We start from the raw sequence: 19,128 nt of genomic DNA on the forward strand, positions 1-19,128 counted from the left end.
GTCACTCAGGCACACAAAGAATAAGGAGGGTTCCTTCTATGAGCAAATTACAAAGCCAGCACAGAGGCAAGTAAAGCAGTGATTATCAACTAACTTGACATCTGCCTGAATTCTGTCTGAATCTGATCAAAGTATATATAGCACAGGTAAATTCCTAATTTACCTTGCTCATAACTTCATCTCTTCAAAAACATTGGAAAAACCAGGATTTCTTAATTAAAATGGCATCTGTTAACATCCCCTAATGCTGCCTCTCCTAATTTTTCACTAAAGTACTTATAAACACGGAGGAAAAGATGAAAACCCACCACTATCTAAAAGTTAGAACTCACAGACAACTTAAAACAAACATCTGGAAAGAATCTCCACAAAGCACAGGAAAGATTAATCACTTTGCCCTCAAATGGAAGAATGAGTAGTGACTGCCATTTCTCACCAGAGAAGAGGTGTTTCTGCACTAATCATTGCCAGCTGCCATTACCATCCTGGAATAAGTTCATCTGAAAATAAGATACACACTCACACTTTTACCTGAACAGAAGATTGTTATGGGTTGAACTGTGTGCCCCTCAAAATTCATATGCTGAAATCCTAACCCCTTCACAATGTTACAAACTTTCTTTAAACAGGATCATTACAGATGTAATAAGTTAAGATGAGGTCATAATGGAGTAGTGTGGGTCCAATCCCACATCACTAGAGATCTTGAAAGAAAGAAAGAAAGAAAGAAAGAAAGAAAGAAAGAAAGAAAGAAAGAAGACTATGTGAAAAGATAGGCATGGGAAGGATGCCATGGGAAGATGGAGAACTAGAATGATGCATCTACAAGTCAAGGAACACCAAAGATTGTCAGAAAACCACCAGAAGGTAGGAACAGTTTCGAAAGAAAGGATTCCACTACAGACTGCAGAGAGAAGATAGTCTACCAATACCTTAGGACTTGGGAATTCCAGCCCCTACAACAAGACAATAAATTTCTGTTGTTCTAAGCTACCTAGATTGTGGTATTTTGTTGCATCAGTCCTGGGAAACTAATACACAAATGTCTGCAGATATTTCTTAGTGAGCCTGATGAAGAGTTTGTAATAACATCACAGTGTAGGAAATTCAAAGTAATATTTGTTTTAATTAAAGCAGGATAAAAATCTAACTGGAAACAAGAATGAATATCTAGGTCTTTCACTGAGTGAAAACCGAGAAACTATTTGCATTCATTTTGCAATGCTCATTCCTAAAAAGTCAATGTCTAGAATAATATTGCAGCATTTTTAAATTCCTAAATTAAACATACTAGAATAAAAATTTAGCAATTAGCCTTTGTCTGATTTGTGCCTGTATTAAATGGTCTTCAAAATCTCTAATGCATTAAGCATGAGTGGTGCTCTAATGCAATCTTAAACAACCTCATGAGACAATATATATGTATATGTAACCACATGAATCTTGAGGAAGGTTAACCAAACTTTTCCTTTGGATATCAAGTCTATGATTTATTTTATTCCATCCAGTAATGAAGTTGAGCAAGGGATAATTAGTAGTGTGGAAGATTTCAGCAATCACTTTTTCAAAGGAAGAAAATAAAATTCAGAAATAGGAAATGACTATTACAACACACTGAACAGTAACATTCCTTTTTAGTAGTATATAAAAACATGTACATCATTAACCCATGCTATGATAACATTTCAATGAATTGAACTCGTTTCTTTGGACTAACCTTTCAAGATTATGAACTGCCCGTTATCAGTTTAATGGCTTTTTAAAATATATAATTACATACGCTTATAATATGTATAATGACAGAGTTCAAATGTTATCAGTTTAGTCTTTTTTTGCTCTCCTATTTACTGAATGGCAGAAAAGAAACTCTAATGTTTTCAAATAAAAAACTGCAAATGGCAATTTCACTCTTTACAGTAAATGAATTCATACAAGTTAAAACTCATTACACTACAAAAAACTAATATATAACATACTTCAGTGAAATTGGTTGTGTTCTAAGATACCACCTCCCAGCACTCCCACTAGCCTATGCCCAATCCAGCCAGCCAGCCAGCCTACAAAGTCAGCCTAGGTCCATGTGTCTGGAAAAACCGTGGCCTATACCTGATCCAGAAGTCCTACCAAAATGTCATGGTTTAGAGCACACCCAGCTGGCTGCACATGATTTAGTCACCCTGCCAAGGCATACCCAGGGTTGCACACCTATGACCCCCTACCCCAGACAAACTTACCTGCTCCAGTTCTTACCATCCTGCCAAGGAGGCAATGGCATGATTTACTCTAAGACCTCCTGGCCATTGCGTGCTCCAGCTCCAGCCATTCTGCCAAACCCACCCCAGGCACATGCAGTCTACACAGCAGATGCTCCTATACAGGGTCACTGCTTCAATACTAGAAGAGGGAGCTGTTCCACTTAACTTATAGAAATAAACACAAAATGTCAAACAAAATTAGGAGACAGCGAAATATGTTCCACATAAAAGAGAAAGATGCCGTGGGAAGATGGAGAACTAGAATGATGCATCTACAATTCAAGGAACACCAAATTTTATCAGAAAACCACCAGAAGGTAAGAACAGGAAAGAAAGGATTCTGCTACAGACTGCAGAGAGAAGATAGTCTACCAATACCTTAGGACTTGGGAATTCCAGCCCCTACAAAAAGACAATAAATTTCTCTTGTTCTAAGACAAAACAACATAACCCTAGAAAAGAAAAGAAAAGAAAAATAACCCTAATTAGGAAAGATAAGTAATTTACCTGATAAAGAGTTCAAAGTAAGTCATAAAAGATGCTCACTGAACTTGGGAACAAAACAGATAAACACAGTAAGAATTTCAGCAAGAGTTTAACAAATTAAAAAAAGAAGAAGAAGAAGAATCTGAGCTAAAGAATATAATAACTGAAATAAAAAACACACTAGAAGGAATCAACACCAGATTGGATGTTAGAGCCTGGGTGGCTCAGTCACTTGGGCATCCAACTCTTGATTTTGGCTTGGATCAGTCTCAGGGTCATGGGATCAAGCCCTGCATGAGGCTCCATGCTCAGTGGGGAGTCTGCTTGAGATTCTTTCCTTCTCCCTCTGCCCCTCCTCCCATTCATGCACATGCTCACTCTCTCTCTTTCTCTAAAATAGATAAGTAAATATTTTTTTAAAAGAACAGAAAAAAATTTTTAAAAATGAGGATAAGTTAAAGGACCTCTGGGACAACATCAAGCATACCAACATTTCTAATCAACGGGAGGAAACAAATACCCAGTTCCAAGAAGTACAGAGTCCTAAACAAGATACACCTAAAGAGATCCATACAAAAACATTACAATTATAATGAAAGATAAAGAATAAAATGAAAGATAAATAGGACCTTAAAGGCAGCAAGTGAAAAACAGTCATGCCCACTGGACATCTCATAAGCTTATGAGTCGATTTTTCAGCAAAAATTTTTCAGACCAAGCTGTACCTGGGTGGCTAAACATCTGCCTTCTGCTCAAATCATGATCCCAGGGTCCTGGAATCAAGCTCTGCATTGTGCTCCCTGTTCAGCAAGAAGCCTGCTTCTCCCTGTCCCACCCCCCTTGCTTGCGTTCCCTCTCTCACTGTCTCTCTCTGTCAAATAAATAAATAAAATCTTTTTAAAAAAATTTTTTTCAGGCCAACAAGGTTATATTTAAAGTGCTAAAAGGTAAAAACTGACAACCAAGAATACTCTACCTGGCAAGGTTATCATTCAGAATTGAAGGAGAAATAAAGAGTTTCCAAAAATGCAAAAAACTAAAGGAGTTCACCACCACTAAACTGGTTTACAAGAAATGTTAAAGGGTCTTCCTTAACCATAAAAAAAAGGCCATAACTGAAAATAAGGAAATATGTGAAAAAGAAAATCTCACTGGTAATGTTGTGGAAGTTCTGAGGCAACCAAGAAACTCAAGCGGCACGTGGAAAGCTGGGAGGACACAGTTTTATTAACGTCGGCGGGCTCAGCAGGATCACTCCTACAGTCTGAGCACCCGGCCTTTGCTGGGACAGATATTTGTAGGCAAACTAGGGATTTTTCGCGGTTTCTCACAGCTGATTGGCTTGGGGGTCACACAGCAGTTCTTAAAGCTATGTGGAAGTGACTTCATGGAGAAGTGGCAAGTTATCCTCAGTGGTTCCTCATTTCAGTGAGGTGGCCATTTTGGGCTTTTCCGCCTCAGTAATGGCAAATGTATAGTAAAGGCAGTGGATCAGACAATTAAAAAGCTAGAATGAAAATTAAAAGAAAAAAATGCTGAAATCGACTATAACTACAATAAGTAGTTAAGGATAGCCAAAATAAAAAGATGTACAATATGACATGACAAATGTAAAATGTGGAGGAGGAGAGTAAAAATGTAGTGCTTTCGGAACACAGCCAAACTTAAGTGACTATCAGCTTAAAACAGGTTGATAAATGTGAAACCAATGGTAACCACAAACCAAACCTACAACAGATACACAAAAGAATAGGGAAAAGAACCCAAACATCATGCTAAAGAAAACTATCAAACATAAGAAAAGAGACCAAGAGTAGAAGAAAGGAAAGAGAAGAACTACAAAAACAACCAGAAAACAATTAACAAAATGGCAGTGTGTACCTACTAATAACTACTTTAAATGTAAATGGACTAAATGCTCGCATCAAGAGACACTAGGTGGCTGAACAGATTAAAAAAAACAAAAACTAAAACTAAAACTCAAACAAAAAAACAAGGCCTATCTACTTGCTGCCTACAAAAGACTCACTTCAGATTTAAGGGCATACACAGACTGAAAGTGAAGGCATGAAAAAAATCATTCCATGCAAATAGAAACAAAAAGGGAACTGGAAAAACAATACTCCTATCAGACAAAACAGACTATAACAAAAGACAAAGGAGGGCATTACATAACAATAAAAAGATCAACCAAACAAGAAGATATAGCATTCATAAACATGTATGCACCCAACATAGGAGCACCTAAATAAAGCAAATAGTAAGAGATATAAAGAAAGAAACTGACAATACAATGAGTAGGGAACTTTATACCCCACTTACAGCAATGGTTAACTCATCTAAACAGAAAATCAATAAGGAAACACTGGCCTTAAATAACACATCAGACCAGATGGACTTAATATATGTATACAAAACGTTTTGTCCAAAAACTGAAGAATACACATTTTTTTCAAGTATACATGGAGCATCCTCTAGGATAGATTAGAAATTGGGCCACAAAACAAGTCTCAATAAGTTTAAGACTGAAATCACATCAAGCATCTTTTGCAACTACAAAGATATGAAACTAGAAGTCAATTATAAGAGGAATTTCAGAAAAAAACACAAACACAAGGGGACTAAACACCATTTTACCAAACAGTCAATGGGTCAATGAAGAAATCAAAGAGGAAATAAAAAATACCTTAAGACAAATGAAAATGAAAATATAACTTTCCAAAATCTGTGGAACACAGCAAAAGTATTCTAAGAAAGAAGTTCATAGCAATATAGGTCTGCTTTAAGCAGCAAGAAAAATCCCAAATAAAGAATCTAACTGTACACCTAAAGGAATGAGAAAAAGAAGAATAAACAAAAATCCAAAGTTGGAGGAAGTCTATTCAACAAACGGTGCTGGAAAAACTGGACAGCTACATGCAAAAGAATAAAATTGGACTGCTATTTTATACCATATACAAAAATAAATTCAAAATGAATTGAAGACATGAAGACCTGAAACCATAAAACTCTTAGAGAAAACATAAGCTGTAAGCTCTATGACACCAGTCTTAGCAATATTTTTTAGAACTGGTCAGGTCACATCAAGCAAGAGCACCAAAAGCTAAGATAAACAAAAGGGATTACATCAAATTAAAAATCTATTGCACAGGGACAGCTGGGTGGCTCAGTTGGTTAAGTGGCTGCCTTTGGCTCGGGTCATGATCCTGGAGTCCTGGGATAGAGTCCCACATCTGGCTCCTTGCTCGGCAGGGAGCCTGCTTCTCCCTCTGCCTTGGCCTGCCGCTCTGTCTGCCTGTGCTCGCTCTCTCTCTCTCTCACTCTCACTCTCTCTCTGACAAATAAATAAATAAAATCTTAAAAAAAAAAACTATTGCACAGCAAGGGAAATTATCAACAAAACAAAAGTTTAACCTACTCAATGGAAGAAGATATTTGCAAATCATACATTTGATAAGGGGTTAATACAAAAAATACATAAAGAACTTACACAACTTAATATCAAAAAAACTAAACAATCTGATTTTTGAAAAATGGGCAGACAACTTGAACAGACATTTTTCTGAAGATCTACAGATGACCAAAAGACACACGGAAAGGTGTTCAACATCACTAATCATCAGGAAAATGCAAATCAAAACCACAATGAAATACCATGGTACATCTGTCAGGTATAACTGGCTATTACCAAAAAGTCAAAAAATAACAAGTGTTGGCAAGGATATGAAGGAAAGGCTACCTTCATACATTATTGGTGGGAATATAAATTGGTGTATTCTCTATGGAAAGGAATATGTAGGTTCCTCAAAAAATTAAAAATAGAACTACCATATGATCCAACAATTCCACTACTAGGTACTTACCCAAAAAATACAAAAACACTAATTTGAAGGGATAGATGCACCCTTACACTTATTACAGCATTATTTACAGTAGCCAAATTATGGAAGTAGCCCAAGTGTCCCTTGATAGATAAAGAAGATGGGGTGTGTGTGTGTATGATCAAATATTACTCAGTCACAAAAAGGAATGAAATCTTGCCATCTGCAGTAATGTGGATGGATCTAGAGAGTATTATGCTGAGTGAAAGAAGTCAAATACTGTATGATTTCACCTGCATGTGGAATCTAAAAAACAAAATAATCAAAACAGAAACAGACTCATAGATACATGAAACAAATTTGGTTATCAGAGGGGGAATGGGTTGGGGGACAGAGGTGGGCAGGCAAAATAGATGAAAAGGATTAAGAAATACATACTTCTAGTCAAAAAATAAGTAAGTCATAGGGATATAAAATACAGCATAGGGAACACAGTCAATAATGTAATAATAAATTTGTATGGTGACAGATTGTAGTAACTAGACCTATTGTGAGGATCATTTTATAATGTATAAAAACATCAAATCACTATGGCATGCACCTGAAACTAATAGGATATATGTCAATTATACTTCAATAAAAACATACTGCACAAAGTTATGAGGAAGAGGTCAAATTTACTTTTCTCATTAAAAATGAAGAGAAACAAAACATAAGACTGGTATCTTGGTATCTACATTATGATGGCTTTACTGTCACTCATATCAGGATTAAGATTATTGAAATATAATTTCAAGAATATTTCAATTAAGGTATTCTTCAAATATTTTAAATATTACTTGGAAGCTACATGTCATTACTAGTCATTTTCTTGACTAGGAGCCTGTGATGATAAGTTTTATCCACATCTGTCATGTGCTGTTTAAAGCCTACCAGGACTCAGCTCTAAGCCTTGGTTTGTCTTTATTCGTGGAATGTTTGTATCTCTCTGAAAAATCCCTACTCACCTCTTTCAGGATTTAGTACAAACATCACCTCCATGTAAACTTTCCATGTTTATTTCTTATCTAAGAGCTCCCCGTTAAGGAATGAATAAAATAAGTTGTAAATTATAGAAAGAGTGGAACATTACACAATTGTTCAAGTGAATAGCGTCAAGTATATCATGAATAAATTTCAAAACCCAATGTCAAAGCAAAACAAATTTCTATGTATTTTTAAGTACCCAAACAATAGTATCTACTTCATTCACATATACTTGCATTTATAAACAGTAAAAAATATGCATTGGGATGATATACATCAACTTCACAAATGTCATGACCCCTACAGAAAAAGGAAGGAGTATGAGAGCATGTATGAAGCTTTAGCTATGGTTGCAAAGTTTTTATTAAGAGTGGAATAATGATGATAAAGATGAGGAGGAGAAGAAAAGGGAAGAAAAAAGAGAGGGAAAGCAGAGGGAGAACAGAGGTGAGAGATGGGAGGTAGGAGAGGAAGAAAGAAGAAGGGAGGGAAAATGAGGAAGCAAAGGGGGACAAATTGTTAATATATGTTTAATTTCAATGGTGTATACATAAGTGTCTGTAATATTTTCTCTATTTTTTATTATGATTTGAATATTGTTATTTAAAATTTTAATCGTAATGTAAAAAATAACTGTAATCCCTCTGTTAAATTTCAGGAGAAAAAATCTTTACATGTACAGTGGTAATATTTAATAGTTTCCACTAATTTTATCCAATATATACTGACAATGGCATCATAAAAATTATCAAAACATGCACTGTGTTTATTTCTTATGTGTTTGGTTTTCATAGCAATCTCTGTGTGATAGGAACCTGGGATATCTTTGGCTACATGATTCCAACATCTCAGTCTAATGAATAAGATAAAAGTAGAATGCAGCAGAATATGTAGATCAAAAGGTGAAGGGAAAATCTCGGGTAACAATAAATAGGAAGGTAGATAATTAAGTGTGTGGATGGATGGATGGATGAACAGATGGATGAATGGACAGAACAAATTTAAGGGAAAAATTCACATTCTGTTATAAAGATGCCTAGAAATTATTTTCACCTGAGACATATATATAGACTGTCATCATTTGTTAAATGACTTAATGTATAAAGCCTATATATCATAAAATCATTTTATCAAGAAAAATATGAATTCTCTGTAGTATTGACAAATCATTCATTCATTCTTTCATTTAGTCATGACTATTGCCTACTAAAAACTTAATCATTGATTAGTTTGAACACAGTTTCCAAATGCGGAAGTTGATTTTATTCAAGTGATTTAATGAAGATTTATTCTACCCGATGGAGATGTTATTTGGGGAAAAAAATTTCTATATTGTTTTACTGAAGAAGTTTACTCTCCTCAGGTGTTAGCGTACTGAATGAGAAGGATACTCTTCCTAAACATTTTTATATGCTCCATTAACAAGGTCTCTAAATGACAATAATAATATCCATCAAAATAAACTTAAATGGACAGACTAAGCTTTTATTTGGGAACTATTCATCAGTCAACCACTATATGCTAGTCACTGTTAGAAACTCAACTAAAAAAAATGAAGCCAATCCTTTCCCTAGAGAACTTTACTGTCATTTTCACCAAATCTAAATTAATGGAATTTCCTTTTTTCCCTTCATACTAGAAGTCAATAGTTAGATTAAATAGATAATTGAATTGTTTACAAAATAACTACATCAACACAAATATCTTTGCCCTCAAAAGAGTGTCTATACCACAGAAGTTCTCAACTTTGGCTGTACGCTGAAATCATTTGTGGGACACTGAATAACATATATAAAAAGCCTGGATCCCACCCTCAGAGTTTCTGATTTAATTGTTCTTAGGTGCAACATGGGCACTAGGGTAAGGAAGTTCCCACATGCCAAGGCTGCCTAGTGGCAGGCCCTCCTGCCTGAGGGCATAGCCTTCCATAACCATGGGGCTAAATGCAAAGAATGTTAAAAAAAAATTTTAAATGAGAATATTCACTAGATATAATGTATTTAGCTATGTTTCACCCTTTCTTTTTCACATCAACTCTAAAATAAGAGCTGTTCTTTTCATTTTAATCCTCAGATACAATAACAATTCCAGAATTATAAACTTTCAACACATTTGTCCTTTCATTAACTCATCCAATCAATCCAACATCCTAAAAACCTAGAAACTTCAAACCTCTCCCTCTTCTACAAAGAATCCAGCATTTCTTCTTTCCTCAAGAGAGCTACGCAGTTAATTATAAAAACTGCTTTCTTCCTTTAGCATTTTCATATGCCAAACTGTGAAGAAGTAAGATGGTGCATGTTTCAAACTGCCTCTAGCTATAAAGGGGAGAAAAAAAGTGAAATAGGCCTTGTTAAGGGCTTAAAAGGCTTGAAAAATTCACACAATAAGCCACAGTTCTTTGATTTCCACTTTCCTCTATAGGAATGAATATTAGGTACAATAGTAAGTATGTCAAGGTCATATTTACCTAAGTCTAATGAAGCAAAGCATAAATTTCAAATTGTTAACCAATTGCAGGGAATGAGTGGATCTTTTTTTCTCCAGAAGGCAAGTAATTAAAATGGAAAAATGTGTTTAGTGTTAAAAAGAAACTAGAATGTTACTATATTAGATAAGGGAGCAGTCCATGACCACATAATGTCATTAAAGTGATCGGAAATTATGTGGTCCCGTAAATTGCTTTATTTCCCTCAGCAGAATATTAATTTCAGGTGAGTAATTTAAATTGCATTAGCAGTGGACTCCTTAAGATGACACTTCATTTAGTCTTGAAAGTTGCTGCTGTTTAAGATATCCCCCCAGCCTGCCATTTCACACTGGTGCTAACTTGTGCCAGATTGTATATTGTTTTTCCAAAATACCATGGGGGTGTCAAATGCTTTATTGCAAACCTGCTGCTTTATGGGAATATGCAATGTAAATAAACCAGAGAGACACTTCTGTAAATTGCCCTATTTTAGATGGAAAATGTTTCAATTAGATGTATGAAATCAACTGACAGTTTTATGAGCCAAATCATTTTGGAAATATCCTTCACATACACTGGATATCATCGTATTTTCAGAGACCATATGGTATAAAGTAGATCCACAAGCTCTTCAAGGACAGGCAAACTTAAACTCATCATGAATCTTGATTCCAGTACCTGTGTCCCTTTCGCTATCAAATATCCAGGTAAGACAATTTTCAAAGTTGCTACTTTGGTGAAAAGTATCAAAAAAAGTTTAATTATATGTCATGGCTATTTTCTTATAAAAACAAGGTAAATGCATATCCCTCTATACTTCTATGGACCACAAATCTAGTAATTCAAATAGAGACAGACCATGAGAACCTGGGCTAAATAGATAACAAGGGCTACAGGGTAAAGGATGAGTTTGTATAACTGCTGCTTTGTGAGGACCCTTGAACATCAATTTATGACATGAATCATCTTTTGTGTGAAAACAAAATTTTCATGAATGGCTGAATGACATATTTAAAAGGTTCAAGATACTTTAACCTAGTATCAAATATATTATACAATTGAAATTTACCTTTGACCTCCCAAGCCCTCCTTGAAAAAAGGAAATGTTATAAATCGGATACCAAGTCATTGGTTCAATCCCTCCTCTCTAACAGATAACTCTTCCTCTTCCACGCCTTCTTTTCTATTATTAAAGAAGGTTTACAACTGCCTTCAGAGAAATATAATGTTTTTTTTTAACAGCACCAGGTCTTTGCTTTCTCAATCAAAAATCCTGTAATTTGCTTTCCTTTTCCCCTATAAATTTCCTTTTCTATTCAGCAACACCTCTCTCTTAACGCTTGTACCTGAACTCCTGGATTTGCTATCTGGCTGCTGCTTTCCTTGCCCAACCGCTCTCTTCTTCTAAGCTATACCCATGCTGTTCAACTCAGCTGCCATGCTACTTCACTGTCCCTGACTGTTGGATGCCTCCTGAATCAACTTCATATTCCAAGGCCATCTTCCAAGTAAGGAATTTCAGGTTGTGGATTCACCACAGCCAACGACTGATTTGGCTGAACACTTCTCTCTCATTCTCATTTTCTACAGGATGGAAGAGATTTTCTCTCTAAAAACCCTAGCTTTTGGAAAGAAGAAAAATGCAGCCTTCCCAGAAGACCACCTGCAGGAGTAACCCTTCTAAACTTATTTTACCATGCTTCACGTTTACTTCCCTGAGAATTATCCCTGCCACCACTATGAAACCACTGAGCTACATGAGGTAGCAAAGCTGCCTGCCACCCAAGGGGTGATAAAGGGTCAAAACACATTCTCTAACACACTCAAGAGGAGAGATTTGAAAACTCAAATAAGTGATGACAAAGAAAGATTTCAGTTATACATCAGGAGACCAATATCCAAGCAAATTACATATAGCTATCTGAAACCATCCTTAAATTATGGATAATCCAAAGTCAGTTTCTGTTAAAAATACAAGAAAAAAAATAATCTAAAAAAAAGAACACATTCTCTTTCTTATGAAGGGGATCAGAATATGCCCCCCACATATGGCACTTTGGCATGATTATTTTGAGCTGAAGTCAATTAAGAAAGAACAGATACAAGAACTCTCTGCCTCCCCCTTTCTGCCTAAAAACAGGGTATAAACTTTCCTTTGTAAAGATGTCCCCCACCTTTCCCTTACAAGAAGACATGACTCATTATGGTGACAGCACTGACTTAAACCTGGATAAACAAACCTTCCTCAAATAACCCTTGCCTTTCATTAGTTTCCTCCATATGCCTTCCCACAATTTACTATGCCTAGAATCTCAAATCCCTTTTCCTTTGTCTTATCACTTTTCCACAATTCATCACCCTGTATATTAAAATGGTATATAAGTCCTGGGCCTAATCATGTTTCTAGAGTTTTTACTTCTTTTCTGTGACACTCCTGTATGCATGCATAACAACCTTTTTTTTTTTTTCACATGAAATTTTCATTTGTTGTTTAATCCACAAGCTTCATTCACTGAACTTTAGAGGGTATGAGAAAAGCTTCTTCCCTTTCCTACACTTATAGTAATCATAATTACAATCATATTTTTTAATCCTTCATCAAAAACTAGCAAAATGCTCCAGAAACCTGGCATTTTTCTTTTATAATAATGAAATGATGCAAGAAAATGGAAGGAAAACATGAATAATTTTAAAACTGCCTTTGCTATGACATCTTTACTGTACTTTCTACCATGTGTATGTTGCTTTTATGATGCTTCTTTAAAAAAAATGTAGAGATAAGGACTACTCTAAATGAAAAAGTTTTTAGCCCCAACTCTTGATAAATATCATCTGGGTCATAGGTCACCGTTGTCTTGACACACTGTGTAGTAAACAGCAGCAGGAACCTAATGACTGATGTTCTACTCGCAGGGGCTGAGGAGCTGACAGAAGTAACACCACTTAGTCTCTGAGGAACTAAAGGCAATTTATAGGCTTATTTAATTTAGGCTATGTTGAAATGACATTATAAAGTTGTAGGGGAACAGACTGTCACCTTATCACGACAAATATGGAAAACAAGGCTCCAAAAGAACAGAGGAACTCAGTTATATGCCAGAAGAGAAGAAGCTACTGCTTTAATATGCACCCCAAGCTGACAGAGTAAACTGTCAAGTCAGCCTTCATTTCGACATGAATCTCCCTTGCCCTTTATATATAATGCCTTTAGCCCGAGGTGATACCTAAAGTGATATGTGCTCACCCCTTCAAATATGGTCAGTCTATAACCAAGCTTTCAGAAAATTATTTTCCCAACAGAATACAGCTTCTTTTCCCAGGACATCTTCTAATTCTTAAAAATCATCAGGTTTAGACACAAAAATATGTGTGCTCCTTAGGGATCCTACTTGATAGAGCAGAAATGTTTAATTTGGGGGGGGATAAAGTAAACATAACATAAAATTTACCATTTCTTATTTTTGAGTGTTGAGTGGCATTATATACGTTCACACTGTTGTGCAACCGTCACCACTATCCAAATCCAGAAATTTTTCATCTTCTCAAAATGAAATGCTGTACCCATCAAACAATAATTCCCCATCCTCCTCCTCCCAACAGTCCTTGGTAACCATTATTCTACTTATTTTCTCTATGAAATTGACTATTCTAGCTCATACAAATTGAATCATAAATATTTGTTTTTATATCACTAATGTCCTCAAGTTTCCTCCATTTTGCAGCATGTAAAAGAATTTAATTTCCTGTTAAGGCTAATAATATTCCATCATATGTATATATGCCACATTATGTTTATCCATTCATCCGTTAATTAATCGATCCCAGGATCCTGAGATCATGACCTGAGATAAAGGCAGACACTTAGTTAACCAACTGAGCCATCCAGGTGCCCCAATATACCAGTCTTTAAATAGACATATGCTTTCTGTTTCTTAGGTAAAAATATAGAGGTGGAAGGGTGGACCATAGTAAGCATATGTTAAATTTAAAAAAAAAATGGTTCAACTATTTCTCAAAGTGGGATACATTACTACACTTTACACTACACCAGCAATGTACAAGAGTCTCAGTTCTTCCACAATATTGTCAGCACTTAGTATAGTCAGTCTTAAATTTTAGCCATCCTAGTGTATTATACTATCTCATTGTGGTTTAATTTGCATTTCTCTGGGACTAATAATGCTGAGTGAGTGTCTTTTCATGTACTCATTTTCCATCTGCAAATCTTCTTCAGGGAAGTACCTGTTGAAATCTTTTGTGAATTGTTTGGATAGGTTATTTCTCTTCTTATCATTAAGTTGTAAGAATAATGCATGGTTTTTACGGCCATATGACATATATCATAAAATGGACATATGTCATATATTGTCAGACTAGTTTTACAAGTATTTTCTACCAGTCTGTAGCTCAACTTTTCATTTTAACAGTGTCTTTTAAAGAGCAAATGTCTGAACATTGATGAAATCCAATGTATTGATTTTTTTCTTCTGTAGCTTGTGCTTTTTGTGTTATAGTTAAGAAATCTGCTAAACCCAAGGCTGCTAATATTTTCCATTTTCTCTTATGCATAATTAATAAATTATTTTTAAAATTTATATAAATAAGATACACCAAAACAGGAGGAAGATCTTAGCTATCCAAACCCTACCTCAAATTAGTGCTACAGAATCTCCATCCTTAAACTCCCTATCCCTGATGGTCCTGTTGGCCTAAACAACTGCACTCTGAAGAAGGCTGACAATTTCATACATTCACGAAGTCTAAGAATGGGCTAACAGAAATTGGTGTCTTCAATAAAAATTTTCCTTCAGTAATACCTCTTCCATCAGCCCATCTTTCACCCAAACTTGTTCTTCTTTTTCAAAGACTGTCATCATTGTGTATAACTACTTTACTATTTAATGACTTCCTTCCTCAGGACAGCAGAACTAGAAAGTCCATTGACTCAAACTGCAAAGAAGTTTCTTGGGGAAGAGAAACTCATAATTCAACAATTTTAGTCAAAAAGTCAGAAATGTGTAATTCATTAACTAACAAATCTTTACAAATAGGAAGTAGAGTTAATCACTGAATCCAAAAGAATCAAATCAATTTGCCATCTTAATCTTAAAATACTGAATGGAAGCCACATGGAATAAAATAAAACTTTTACTTATATCTTTATTCCAAAGGACCAGTATTATTTAATAATTAATAAAAACATCCAAACATGACTGGGTGCCTTTGCAGTTCTAAAGGGTAATATTCAAACAAGTATGAAAGTTTCCTTCCTTCTTTGAAATTAATTCTCATTCTCATTATCACTGTCTTTTCAATAACCCCTGGCAATAAGTAAAAAATAGGCCTTTAAGCTAGTTTAGACAATAGTGACCAATTTATTATAAGAAAATACGGGTATCACATAGAGCCCAAGACAGACATAGAATGTTATTGATACCCAAGGCTCTTACCCTTTATATCTCTACCTCAGGCTATATGATTTCACACATCAGCTTCTCTTAGAATGTCCATTTCTTCACTAAATACATTTCTCTGATTCAGCATGTACACTGCAGATGATGTCTGCCTGACAACTGTTTACTTATCTTTAAGTCAACTGACCAACCTATGGTGTTTTGGTATCTCTCAATCCCAGTTCTTAATTAGTAGGAGAAAGTACCCAATTGGTTCAGCTTTGTTCATCTAAAGTAACTATGACCTAGAAGACAGGATCACAAGATACATACCTGACCAACAGAGCCCTTCCCTGTGTGTAAGGGGTAGGGAGGAGAGAGTTCTCCTTTGATGAGCAGATGATGAACTGAGGAAATATCACATAATGTGTCCACTACACACATGAATAAATAGAATTATAAAGTAGAAGTTTGAATGTTTCTAGGGATCAATAATTAATCTAGAGATGAGGGCTTCTAGATATCCATAATTAATGAGTATTAAAAAACTTGAAGCACTATTCATGTACTCTTGGTGGTTTCATCCTTTAATTATACCAAAAGATGTTATATATAGGATACAAAAATAATGACCACACCATAACTGGGTAAATATTGGTTTTCCTAGCTATTGACTTACAAAGACAACCAGAAAATTTAAAATATTCTAGAAATGTTGGCAAGATAAGACTTCAAAGGAATTCAGCAGGGGACTTCTGGTTTCACTTCTGACATGCAAAATCTTGAAAGTGGTCACTCTCATCCTTTCAACAATAAAAAAATTGAACAAACTAAAAATGAGTAATTTTTCTTGGACCCTTCAGAGAACTACAGTTACAGAGAAAAACCACCCCAAAACCCAGAGTAACAGGCATATCCAAAGATATAAAGCAACTGAGATCTATTCCTAGATCAGAAGCCACTGAAACTACAAATGGCTAGGAGTACTTACATGGTAATTCTGAAGAATTGCTGGAGACTCAATGTGGACTAGTGGGAGAATAAGAAAGTCCCCACACTTTCATAGGCTTTCTCTCTAGGAATCCATATGCCCCCACAGTAAGGATTCAAGAAAGATCCCCTCTTGGCTTGGGCAGTTAGAGAGGAGGAATAACTACAATGCCTTCTTTATAAAATAGACCTGTTCTCTAAGGAAAAGGGCTTTTCATAACTCATTTCTAATACCTTATCCCATTGAGGAAAATCAAATGCCTCTTCACCCCAGGCCTTCCAGCCAGTTCAAGCCTTCCTCTTTCACGTGGTTGGGGGGGGGGTTGGGTGGGGAACAAGCCATGGTTAATAGGGGTCAGGACTTCAAGGATATAGACTGGAAACATCTAATTCTGAGATGGGGTAGTGGACAAGTTCTGCTTTATACAAGAAAAACAGTGTAAGACCCCAAGACATACATCTTCAAAAAGACTGAGTTTACAGAATGCTCCCTTTACACAGACCTTACCACCATCACAAAAGGGCTCCAATAATAGCAGTGGATTATAGGTGAAAAAAAATAAAACTATGAAACTCAGACTATCTGAGGAGTTCTTAGGAAAACCTAAACACAACAGGAGAGACAAAAATGAGGACACATCCAGTTTTCAAGAGAAAAATTATATGCCAAAAACAAGGAAAGAATGTACACTGACAAGCAAAGCAATCATCAGGATTAAATTCAGAAGGCATGCATGTGTTGGAATTTTTAGACAGGAAATTTTAAATAACCATGATTAATATGAAAGGGGACTAATAGAAAAATTAGACAACATGCAAGAACACATGGGTAATGTAAGCAAAAAGACTGAAATTTAAAAAGGATCTAAAGGAAATTCTAAAAATGAAAAATAACACAGTAACTGAAATGAAAAACACCTTCAGTGACTTCAATGTAAACTTTAAATGACTGAGAAAAGAATTAGAGAACTTGAAGATAGGTTAACAGAAACTTCCCAAACTGAAATACAAAAAGAAAAGAAGAAAATGACAAGACACAAAAGAATCAGAGGACAGTATCAAAGATATAATATATGCATAATTTAAATACCTGAAGGAAAAAAAAGAGAACAAAGCAGAAAAATATTTGAGGTAATGATAGCTGAGAACTTTCAAAAATTTAATGACAGACACCAAACCACAGATACAGGAGGCTGAGAGAACACCAAGCAGGATAAATGCCACAAAAAAAAAAGGATACCTCAGCATATCATATTCCAACTACAGAAAACCAAAGCCAAAGAGAAAATCTTGATGGAAACCAGAAGGAATGGGGGAAAGGGTGTCTTAACCTACAGAGTAATAAAGGATAAGAATTACAATAGGCTTCTGTCAGAAGCCAGCAAGTAAAAGTAAAGTAGAATGAGTTAAAGTGTTCAAAGAAAACCACAAATCTAGAATTCCATATCCAGCAAAATTATCCTACAAAAGTAAAAAAGACATAAAGAATTTCTCAAACAAAAAGTGAAGAAATTTGTCATAAGCAGACCAGCCCTAAAAGAAAAGATAAAAGAAGTTATTCAGGCATGAAAAAATGACGTGTCAATATCTACATAAAGAAAAGAAGCATCTTAGAGAAGAAATGAATGAAAGTAAAATCAAATCTTTTATTTTTCCTTTAACTTAATTGACCTATAAGATCTCTTTCTTTAAAGCAATAATAGTGAGGGAGGAGCAAGATGGCAGAGGAGTAAGAAACATAAATATCATCAGGTCCCAGCTGTTCAGCTAGATAGTTATCAAACCATTCTGAACAGCTACAAACTCAACAGGAGACAGAAGAAAATAAAAGCAATTATAGGAAAAGAAAATCAACCACTTTCTGGAGGGTTGGACATGGGGAGAAGTAAATCTGAGGCAACATAGGAGAAGATAGACTGTTGGGGAAGGGGTCAGCTCCCAGCAAGTAGATAGAGCAGCAGCACAAAATCGGAAGATCAGCAAGAACATCCAGCCAAGACCAAGTTCACTTATTAATGAGAACTGCAGAACTCCAGAGCTATGGGAAAGCAACACATAGAACTCAAGGCTTTTTCCCCATGATCCTTTATTCTTTCAAATTTAAAATTATTTTATTTTATTTTTTCTTATTCTATTTTTTTAATTTCTCTTTTTTCCTATTTTAATGTTTTTAACTATTTTATCTTATCAATACCTTTTTAAAAATCATCAATTTTCATTGTTATACTCATATTTTATCCCTTCATTGTATTTAACCTTATTTCATGGTATACATATAGGGTTTTTTTTTTCTCTTTAAAATTGTGGGATACAATTTCTTCCAAGAGAGCAAAATATACCCTAAATCTAACACATGGATTTGTTCTAGTCTCCAGCCTGATAACATTCTTTCCTCTTTTTTTTCTTTTCTTTCTTCAACCAACTTCTTACCTTATCAATTCTTTCTTTAGAATTTTTAAAATTTTCATCTTCACAGTCATATTTCATCCTTTCATCATGTTTACCCATATATATATATATATATATATATATGTATATATGTTTTTCTTTCTTTGAAATTTTGGGAGGTAGTTTCTTCTGACAGACCAAAATACACCCAAAATCAAGTGTGGGGCTCTGTTCTATTTACCAGTCTAATAAACATTTTATACACGCATACTTTTTTTCACACATTCTTCTCCCCCCAG

The 19,128-nt window shown here is 35.2% G+C and overlaps 1 long non-coding RNA gene across 2 annotated transcripts in view; it reads left to right on the top strand.

Annotated features, from left to right (window-relative positions):
- Positions 1 to 754: 754 nt before the first annotated feature.
- Positions 755 to 19,128, top strand: part of LOC125102575 (uncharacterized) — a 44,972-nt gene continuing 26,598 nt past the window's right edge. Inside the window, exons 1-3 of one of the 2 annotated variants that reach the window (XR_007128154.1) lie at positions 755 to 867; positions 10,656 to 10,765; positions 11,649 to 12,440. This is a non-coding gene — a long non-coding RNA (uncharacterized LOC125102575). Of the gene's footprint in view, positions 868 to 10,655; positions 10,766 to 11,648; positions 12,441 to 19,128 lie in introns of those variants that run through there. The other variant, XR_007128155.1, reaches the window with a different exon arrangement.

The sequence above is a fragment of the Lutra lutra genome, chromosome 6 (assembly GCF_902655055.1).
Source record: "Lutra lutra chromosome 6, mLutLut1.2, whole genome shotgun sequence".
Taxonomy (NCBI): Eukaryota; Metazoa; Chordata; class Mammalia; order Carnivora; family Mustelidae; genus Lutra; species Lutra lutra.